Source organism: Entelurus aequoreus, linkage group LG20 (assembly GCF_033978785.1).
Source record: "Entelurus aequoreus isolate RoL-2023_Sb linkage group LG20, RoL_Eaeq_v1.1, whole genome shotgun sequence".
In the NCBI taxonomy this organism is placed as follows: domain Eukaryota; kingdom Metazoa; phylum Chordata; class Actinopteri; order Syngnathiformes; family Syngnathidae; genus Entelurus; species Entelurus aequoreus.
Genome location: NC_084750.1, coordinates 31508394 through 31518824, shown reverse-complemented (window position 1 = coordinate 31518824; position 10431 = coordinate 31508394). Strand labels below are relative to the sequence as shown.

Sequence of the window (10431 nt, the reverse complement as noted above, 5' to 3'; positions counted from 1 at the left end):
CTCGCTCTTGGGACATGGAACGTCACCTCGCTGGGAGGGAAGGAGCCTGAGCTGGTGCATGAGGTGGAGACGTTCCCGGCTAGATATAGTTGGACTCACAGCAAGGGCTCTGGAACCTGTTCTCTCAGAGGGGCTGGACTGAACTGAACTTTCATTACTTGCAACGCCAGAGTGGAAGAGATTCCACACTGGCGTTGCATCTAATGAGAGGCTGGGGTGGCAATTCTTGTTGCCCCCCGGCTCAAAGCCTGCACGTTGGACTTTGAACCCAATAGACGAGATGGTAGCTTCCTTCAGCCTTCGGGTTGGGTGACGGGTCCTGATTGTTGTTTGTGTTTACATACCAAACAGCAGCTCAGAGTACCAACTCTTTTTGGATTCCCTTGAGGGAGTACTGGAGAGTGCTCCCTCGGGTGATTCCCTTGTTCTGCTGGTGGACTTCAACGCTATGTTGGCAACGACAGTGAAACCTGGAGAGTCGTGATTGGGAAAAATGGCCACCCGGATCTGAACCCAAGTGGTGCTTTGTTATTGGACTTTTGTGCTTGTCACGGATTGTCCATAACAAACACAATGTTCAAACATAAGGCTGTCCATATGTGCACTTGTCACAAGGACACCCTCGGCCGCATGATTGACTTTGTAGTTGTGTCATGGGATTTGCGGCCTCATGTTTTGGACACTCGGTGAAGAGAGGGGCAGAGCTTTCTACCAACCACCACCTGGTGGTGAGCTGGCTCCGATGGTAGGGGAGGATGCTGGTCGGACCTGGCAGGCCCAAACGCATTGTAAGGGTCTGCTGGGAACACCTAGCAGAGTCTCCTGAAGAACTTTGAACATGTCCGGAAGAACTTTGAACATGTCACGAGGGAGGTGCTGGACATTGAGTCTGAGTGGACCATGTTCCGTTCCTCTCTTGTTGAGCCAGCTGATTGAAGCTGTGGCCGCAAGGTGTTTGGTGCCTGTCGTGGCGGTAATCCACCAGCAGTGAGGGATGCTGTCAAGCTGAAGAAAGAGCCACCGGGTCCTTTTTGCTCATGGGACTCCAGAGGCAGTGGGCATACCGACAGGCCAAGCGAGACCTCCTCAGTCCCACCAACACGTCTTCCTATGAGGAAACAGTGCCTGGGAAGTCTGTGGTGGGCTCTCCTATTTCTGGGGCTGAGGTTGCCAAGGTAGTTAAAAAGCTCCTCAGTGGCAAGGCCCCGGGGATATGAGCTCCGTCCGGAGTTCCTTAAGGCTCTGGATGCTGTGGGGCAGTCTTGGTTGACAAGACTTTGCAACATTGCGTCTACATCGGGGGCGGTACCTCTGGATTGGCAGACCGGGGTGGTGGTACCTCTCTTTAAGAAGGGGAACCGGAGGGTGTGTTCCAACTATCGTAGATCACACTCCTCTGCCTTCCCGGTAAGGTCTATTCATGTGTAATGGAGAGGAGGAACCTCGGATCCAGGACGAACAGTGTGGTTTTCGTCCTGGTCGTGGAACGGTAGACCAGCTCTATACTCTCGGCAGGGTCCTTGAGTGTGCATGGGAGTTTGCCCAACCAGTCTACATAAGTTTTGTGGACTTGGAGAAGACATTCGACCTTGGTCCCCGGTAAATCCTGTGGGGAGTGCTCAGAGAGTATGGAGTATCGGCATGTCTGATTGTGGCGGGTGTCTCCCTGTATGATCAGTGTCAGAGCTTGGTCCGCATTGCCGGCAGTATGTCGGACCCCTTTCCAGTGAGGGTTGGACTCCGCCAAGGCTGCCCTTTGTCACCAATTCTGTTCATAACTTTAATGGACAGAATATCTAGGCGCAGTCATGGCTTTGAGGATCCCCTCAACGCCATGACTGCGCCTGGTTTGGTGGCTGCAGGATTAGGTCTTTGCTTTTTGCAGATGATGTGGTCCTGATGGCTTCAACTGGCCAAGATCTTCAGCTTTCATTGGATCGGTTCGCAGTGAAGCGACTGGGATGAGAATCAGCACCTCCAAGTCCGAGTCCATGGTTCTCGCCCGGGAAAGGGTGGAGTGCCATCTCGAGGTTGGGAAAGAGATCTTGCCCCAAGTGAAGGAGTTCAAGTACCTAGGAGTCTTGTTCACGAGTGAGGATAGAGTGGATTGTGAGATCTACAGGCGGATCGGTGCGGCGTCTTCAGTAATGAGGACGCTATATCGATCCGTTGTGGTGAAGAAGGAGCTGAGCCAGAAGGAAAAGCTTTCAATTTACCGGTCGATCAACGTTCCCATCCTCACCTATGGTCATGAGCTTTGGGTTATGACCGAAAGGACAAGGTCACGGGTACAAGCGGCCGAAATGAGTTTCCTCCGCCGGGTGGTGGGTCTCTCCCTTAGAGATAGGGTGAGAAGCTCTGTCATCTGGGAGGAACTCAGTGTAAAGCCGCTGCTCCTCCACATTGAGAGGAGCCAGATGAGGTGGTTCGGGCATCTGCTCAGGATGCCACCCGAACGCCTCCCTAGGTCCGAACGGCAGGAGGCCATGGGGAAGACCTAGGATACATTGGAAAGACTATGGCCTGGGAACGCCTCGGGATCCCCCGAGAAGAGCTGGACGAAGTGGCTGGGGAGAGGGAAGTCTGGGCTCTCTGCTTAGGCTGCTGCCCCCGCAACCCGACCTCGGATAAGCGGAAGAAAATGGATGGATTTAGTATGACAGTTATACTGTCATATTGAGTGTGACAGTATACTGTCATAAAACCCAATTTTTGTATTTGCAAACCTGATTCTAGTAAAACTCACATCTATACAATATTACATGCAATTTTGGACATAATCCACGTTTGGTTTTGGAGTTATCTTTATATAACTTTAATATATAGTATGACATCTATACTGTTATAATGAGTAAAAAAAACTAACTTGTGTCTGTCATAAAACTCAATTTTTGTATTTGCAAACCTTACAAAAACAAATGATTCTAGTAAAACTCACATGGATTCAATATTACAGGCATTTTTAGACATTTTGCATGTTTGGTTTAGGAATTATGTTGGAATACATTTGTATTGCTTTTTTTCACATTATCTCAGCATTTTAAGAACTTACTGTCATATTGAGTAAAAAAAACTTTTTGTGTTTGCAAGCCTTAAAAAAACAACCGATTCTAGTAAAACTCACATTGATACAATATTACAGGCATGTTTAGACATCTTGCATGTTTGGTTTTGGAGTTATGTTTATATAACCTGCTTTCTGAGCCGCCACCTTTGTGGTTTGCGTGTCCCACTGATCCTAGGAGCTATGCTGTCCGGGGGCTTCTATGCCCCCTGGTAGGGTCCCCCAAGACAAACAGGTCCTAGGTGAGGAATCAGACAAAGAGCAGCTCAAAGACCTTTATGAAAAGTACAAATCGAGGACCTAGATATTTTCTCGCCCGGACGCGGGTCACCGTGGCTCCCCTGTGGAGCCAGGCCCAGAGGTGGGGCACGATGGCGAGCGACTGGTGCCCATGGGGCCCAGCTCGAAGAGGCAACGTGGGTCCCCCTGCAATAGGCTCACCACTCATGGGCTGGGTCATAGAGGTCGGGTGCAGTGTTAGCTGGGCGGAAGCCGAAGGCAGGGCACTTGGCGGTCCGATTATCGGCTACATAAGCTCGCTCTTGGGACGTGGAACGTCACCTCGCGAGGTGGAGAAGTTCCCGGCTAGATAAAGCTGGACTCACTTCGACGCACAGCAAGGGCTCTGGAACCTGTTCTCTCAAGAGGGGTTGGACTCTCTTCCACTCTGGCGTTGCAAGTAATGAGAGGCTGGGTTGGCAATTCTTGTTGCCCCCCGGCTCAAAGCCTGCACGTTGGACTTAACTCAGAAGACGAGATGGTAACTTCCCTCCGCTTTCGGGTTGGGTGACGGGTCCTGACTGTTGTTGGTGTTTACGCACCAAACAGCAGCTCAGAGTACCCACTCTTTTTGGATTCCCTTGAGAGTGCTCCCTCGGGTGATTCCTTTGTTCTGCTGGGGGTCTTCAACGCTCATGTTGGCAACGACTTTGAAACCTGGAGAGTCGTGATTGGGAAAAATGGCCACCCGGATCTGAACCCAAGTGGTGCTTTATTATTAGACTTTTGTGCTCGTCACGGATTGTCCATAACAAACACAATGTTCAAACATAAGGGTGTCCATATGTGCACTTGGCACCAGGACACCCTCGGCCGCAGTTCCATGATTGACTTTGTAGTTGTGTCATGGGATTTGCGGCCTCATGTTTTGGACACTCGGGGGAAGAGAGGGGCGAGCTTTCTACCGATCACCACCTGGTGAGCTGGCTCCGATGGTGGGGTAGGATCCCGGACAGACCTGGCAGGCCCAAACGCATTGTGAGAGTCTTTTGGGAATGCCTAGCAGTCTCCTGTCAGAGAGAGTTTCTTTTGCTACCTCCGGAGGAACTTTGAACATGTCACAAAGGAGGTGCTGGACATTGAGTCTGAATGGATCATGTTCCGTGCCTCTCTTGTCAAGCCAGCTGATTGGAGCTGTGGCCGCAAGGTGTTTGGTGCCTGTCGTGGCGGTAATCCTAGAACCCGCTGGTGGCCACCAGCAGTGCGGGATGCCGTCAAGCTGAAGAAAGAGCTTATCTGGTCCTTTTGGCTCATGGGACTCCAGAGGCAGCGGGCATACCGACAGGCCAAGCAGTACCTGGGGAATCTGTGGTGGGCTCTCCTATTTCTGGGGCTGAGGTTGCCAAGGTAGTTAAAAAGCTCCTCGGTGGCAAGGCTGCGGGGGTGGATGAGCTCCGTCCGGAGTTCCTTAAGGCTCTGGATGCTGTGGGGCTGTTTTAGTTGACAAGACTCTGCAACATCGCATGGACATCAGGGGCGGTACCTCTGGATTGGCAGACCGGGGTGGTGGTTCCTCTCTTTAAGAAGGGGAACCGGAGGGTGTGTTCCAACTATCGTAGATCACACTCCTCAGCCTTCCCGGTAAGGTCTATTCATGTGTACTGGAGAGGAGGAACCTCGGATCCAGGACGAACAGTGTGGTTTTCGTCCTGGTCGTGGAACGGTAGACCAGCTCTATACTCTCGGCAGGGTCCTTGAGTGTGCATGGGAGTTTGTCCAACCAGTCTACATGTGCTTTGTGGACTTGGAGAAGACATTCGACCGTGGCCACCCCGGGAAGTCCTGTGGGGAGTGCTCAGAGAGTATGGGGTATCGGCATGTCTGATTGTGGCGGGTCGCTCCCTGTATGATCAGTGTCAGAGCTTGGTCCGCATTGCCAGCAGTATGTCGGACCCCTTTCCAGTGAGGGTTGGACCGGAGTCCAACCCTAGTGTTGGCTGCCCTTAGTCACCAAATGTGTTCATAAATTTTATGGACAGAATTTCTAGGCGCAGTCATGGCGTTGAGGGGCTCCGGTTTGGTGGCTGCAGGATTAGGTCTCTCCTTTTTGCAGATGATGTGGTCCTTATGGCTTTAACTGGCCAGGATCTTCAGCTCTCATTGGATTGGTTCGCAGCCGAGTGTGAAGCGACTGGGATGAGAATCAGCACCTCCAAGTCCGAGGTTCTCACCCGGGAAAGGGTGGAGTGCCATCTCGAGGTTGGGCAGGAGATCTTGCCCCAAGTGGATGAGTTCAAGTACCTGGAGTCTTGTTCATGAGTGAGGGAAGAGTGGATCATGAGATGCACAGGCTGATCGGTGCGGCGTCTTCAGTAATGAGGACGCTATATCGATTCGTTGTGGTAAGAAGGAGCTGCGCCAGAAGGAAAAGCTTTCAATTTACCGGTCAAATATACGCTTCACAGCATAATACTGTCATCTGTTTAGCGGCATTACACTGTTATTTTAGTGTATCTACTGTAATATCCATTAACAGTTCATTACAGTAAAATAATTGTAAGCACTATAGACTGAGCTTTACAGTATAATGCCACTAGAAGTTAATGAGTTGAACTTTTAATTTTTCAAAATCAAAATCCCTGCAATCTGCTGGCATAAAAATGACTGGAGAAATGGCCTTGCAAGATTATGTTTTTATTAACCAATTATTTTAAAGTGCATCAAATACATTCAAAGTACATTTAGTGCATTCTTCTTATTTTCAGTAAAGCATTTTAACATTTATAACATGTCCACTTAATTTCTAACTGGAGACAAAACACTGAACACGAGTCCAGTGTTTAGTTGTCGGCTACATAAAGCCCCACTCAAAGTCAGTGAGATGTTTTATAAGGGTGGCTACGTGAGGATTTACAGTTGCTGCCTTTTTCTGGACCAGCTTCCTGGTCTTCTTGGACACCACCTTTCCCTGGCTAGCCTTTGTTCCCCTCTCAGGGTTAACGCCAATGAATCGCCTAAAAAAGAGAGAAAGCATATTAGATATTCTGTTGTGATTGAAGATTACTTGCAGTCGATACATAACCCCCCTCACATTGTTATTTAGGAATATGCACTGCACAAATATTAATATCAATTTTAGGATATATGTGAGCCTATACCATAACCACAGCTGTAGATGAGTGAATGCTCTAAAACCCATTAAGACAAATTCAGAGAGAAAGACAATGCCAAAGCCTCCCCAATCCCTCTCTCTATTTATGTTTTCTCTCCATCTACGGGACCGTGTATTTACGCTGATGTTTCCTGCTTTCACCCATTTAACATATCGTTACCTGCTCATTACCTATCTTCTCTGCATCCTGGGGTCACACTGGTGCTTCTTGCCTTTACCCATTCAACATATCTTTACCTGCACATTACCTACCTTCTCTGCATAGTGTGGTCATGCTGGTGCTTTCTACCTTTACCCATTCAACATATCTTTACCTGCACATTACCTACCTTCTCTGTATCCTGGAGTCAAGCTGGTGTTTCCTGCCTTTACTCATTCAACATATCTTTACCTGCACATTACCTACCTTCTCTGTATCCTGGCGTCTAGCTGGTGTTTCCTGCCTTCACCCATTCAACATATCTTTACCTGCACATTACCTAACTTCCCTGCATCCCTGGTGCTTCTTTCTTTCACCATACAACATATCTTCACCTGCACATACCTACCTTGTCTGCATGGCCTCGACCACACATGCGCTTCCTTCTTTCACCCATTCAACATACCTTCACCCGCACATTACCTACCTTCCCTGCATGGTGGGGTCACACTGGTGCTTCCTGCCTTTACCCATTCAACATATCTTCACCCGCACATTACTTACTTGCTCTGCATTCTCGGGTCAAGCTGGTGCTTCCTGCCATCATCCAGTCAACATATCTTTACCTGCAAATTACCTACTTTTTCTGCATCCTGGGGTCAAACAGGTGCTTCCTTCTTTGACCCAGTCAACATATCTTTACCTGCACATTACCTACCTTCTCTGTATCCTAGAGTCAAACTGGTGCTTCGGTCCCTAATAAGAAGGTACACAAAGGAACAGAAGAGTCATTGATTTAAGGCACACAATTGGGGAAATGACAAGTCAAATTCCTGAACAGAGGTGAGAAATATAAAATAAAATATCCTAACAGTATTTTAACAGTATCAAGAGGATTTACCTTTGAACAAATTCCAATGTCCGAGGACCTTCCTCTTGGTATTCCAAGTTGAACACATAGTAGGTGGCAAGAAGGGCAGCAAGCCCTGAGATTAAGCTAGGTTGGACGCCTTTGCAGATGACATCACCTTCCATGCTGATCATCCAACGTTTTATTGTGACTTTGTCACCAGCAACTGGTACAGTCAAGAAATGCAGTTTATGTTCCTAAACAGTATCCAATATGGGTAGCATTTTAAAAGTATTTGGAATGGCCACCTCACTCGCTCTCTCTTTACTCCGTTTACATCTAGTCTCCTAAGGCAGTGGTTCTCAAATGGGGGTACGCGTACTCCTGGGGGTACTTGAAGGTATGCCAAGGGGTACGTGAGATTTTTAAAAAATATTCTAAAAATAGCAACAATTCAAAAATCCTTTATAAATATATTTATTGAATAATACTTCGACAAAATATGAATGTAAGTTCATAAACTGAACAACTAATCAAGTAGGCTATTCCATTCATTACCATAAAGCCAGAGTTTCCCCCATGCCATGATGGTTTGACCCTACCTGGCGGTGCCACACGGCACCAACTGTCAATCAACTATCCATGTAGAAAACAATGGAGGCTTGGTTAAAGCGTAGTGGACATGTTCCATAAATATTGATGTTAAAGATTTCTTTTTTTGTGAACAAATGTTGAGAATGAAGTTCATGAATCCAGATGGATCTCTATTGCAATCCCCAAAGAGGGCACTTTAATTTGATTACTTCTATGTGTAAAAATCTTTATTTATATTTGAATCACTTGTTTATTTTTCAACAAGTTTTTAGTTATTTTTATATCTTTTTTTCCAAATAGTTCAAGAAAGACCACAACAAATGAGCAATATTTTGCACTGTTATACAATTTAATAAATCAGAAACTGATGACATAGTGTTGTATTTTACTTCTTTATCTCTTTTTTTCAACCAAAAATGCTTTGCTCTGATTAGGGGGTACTTGAATTTAAAAAATGTTCACAGGGGTACATCACTGAAAAAAGGTTGAGAACCACTGTCCTAAGGCAGTGGTTCTCAACCTTTTTTCAGTGCTGTGAACATTTTTTTAATGCAAGTAGACCTCCATGTCTTCATAACAGGAATATCCTGAATTCTCAAGTTGCATATCACAATAGTCATCATCAGTGTTAATAACACAAGAGCTGCTTGGATTTGCTGTTGAGCAAGTCAAACTTCGTTCAGTGTAGCCGTAGTGCTTCCTTGACACGTGCGATGTGAAAGTAGACTTAACTGTAAATCTTTTTTCACATTGACTGAAGGGGCACGTAACTGTCCTACCTTCGGTAATATGACTTTTCAAATGCAGGAGAAGGGCCCGTATATCATCGCACTTCGCGCTACATAAGACAATATTACAAGGTAAACCTTCTGCGCTATACATATCAGTCCTACTCTTGCCATATTTATGACGACGGCTGTGAGTTTTGAAGGCTGAGAAGTTGGAAAAAACTCTTGTGCATTTAGGGAAAGCACACTTAAACGATGCATTAGGCATACAACTATGACTTCGCATGTGTCTAACATACGCAAATGCATTGCTGCAAGTCGTAGCACATATGTTGCAAGTTATCATCTTTTATGATGACTATGACAAAAAAGAAGAAAACTTAGCTAGCTAGCATGCGGCGGTACATGCGCGTGGTCAACGATAGTGTCTGTGATGCTGACATTTCGGACTTTATAAATATATATATAAAGTAATTCAAACAGAAAATGACACATCAAGGTACAAGTGACTCTTACCTTGTTATCAAAAACACACGATGCAGTAGGATGGATTTAGCAGGGTCGGCCAGGTGAAATGAAGCTCGGTTGGACGAATTGTGGGCGGACCCAAGAAACAAGTCTGAAAAATACTGAATTACACTGTAGGTTTTACAGTAACTTACTGCTGGTCGATATTTTTTGAAAAATGCAACAAAATTTACACTACTTAACTGCATTTAAGAAGAACATGATAGGTTGATTGGCAACACTAAATTGGCCCTAGTGTGTGAATGTGAGTGTGAATGTTGTCTGTCTATCTGTGTTGGCCCTGCGATGAGGTGGCGACTTGTCCAGGGTGTACCCCGCCTTCCGCCCGATTGTAGCTGAGATAGGCTCCAGCGCTCCCCGCGACCCCGAAGGGAATAAGCGGTAGAAAATGGATGGATGGATGGAGTATATAACTGTAATTTCATTTTTTATTTTTACAGTAATTTTTTACAGTGAAGGTCATGGGTGTCAAACTCTGGCCCCTGGGCCAAATTTGGCCCAACGTGTAATTTGACTTGGCCCTTGAGGCAATATCAATTAACACTAAAGCTGGACCGGCGATTATACATTGCGGCAGTGCCGCGGTAACACCGCATTCACCGCTACTTCTAATACTTGTCAAGACAAAAGTGACTCCAGCACTCCTCCCAAATTTTTTTTAATTTTTTTTCAGCTACTCAAACGAGTGCCGGCCCAGTTTCATGTCAGTGCAGCTTCTGCACCCACACACAATTGAATGCAACGCATACTTCATCAACAGCGATACAGGTTACACTGACGGTAGCCAAATAAAAAACTTTAACACTTTTAGAAATATACGCCACACTGTGAATCCACACCAAACAAGAATGACAAACACATTTCGGGAGAACATCCGCACCGTAACACAACATAAACACAACACAACAAATACCCAGAACCCTTTGTAGCACTAAATCTTCCGGGACGCTACAAGGTGTGTGTGTGGTGGGGGGGGGGGGGGGGGGGGGGGGGGGTTGGTGGTAGCGGGGGTGTATTTTGTAGCGTCCCGAAAGAGTTAGTGCTGCAAAAGATTCTGGGTATTTGTTCTTTTGTGTTTATGTTGTGTTACGGTGCGGATGTTCTCCCGAAAAGTGTTTTTTATTTTTGTTTGGTGTG

The 10431-nt window shown here is 46.6% G+C and overlaps 1 long non-coding RNA gene across 1 annotated transcript; it reads right to left on the bottom strand.

Annotated features, from left to right (window-relative positions):
• Positions 1 to 7231: 7231 nt before the first annotated feature.
• Positions 7232 to 9436, bottom strand: LOC133635664 (uncharacterized). Its single transcript, XR_009822100.1, has 3 exons — positions 9283 to 9436; positions 7496 to 7670; positions 7232 to 7350 (listed from the first exon to the last, which is right to left on the bottom strand). It is a non-coding gene; the product is annotated as an uncharacterized LOC133635664 (long non-coding RNA).
• Positions 9437 to 10431: the final 995 nt, after the last annotated feature.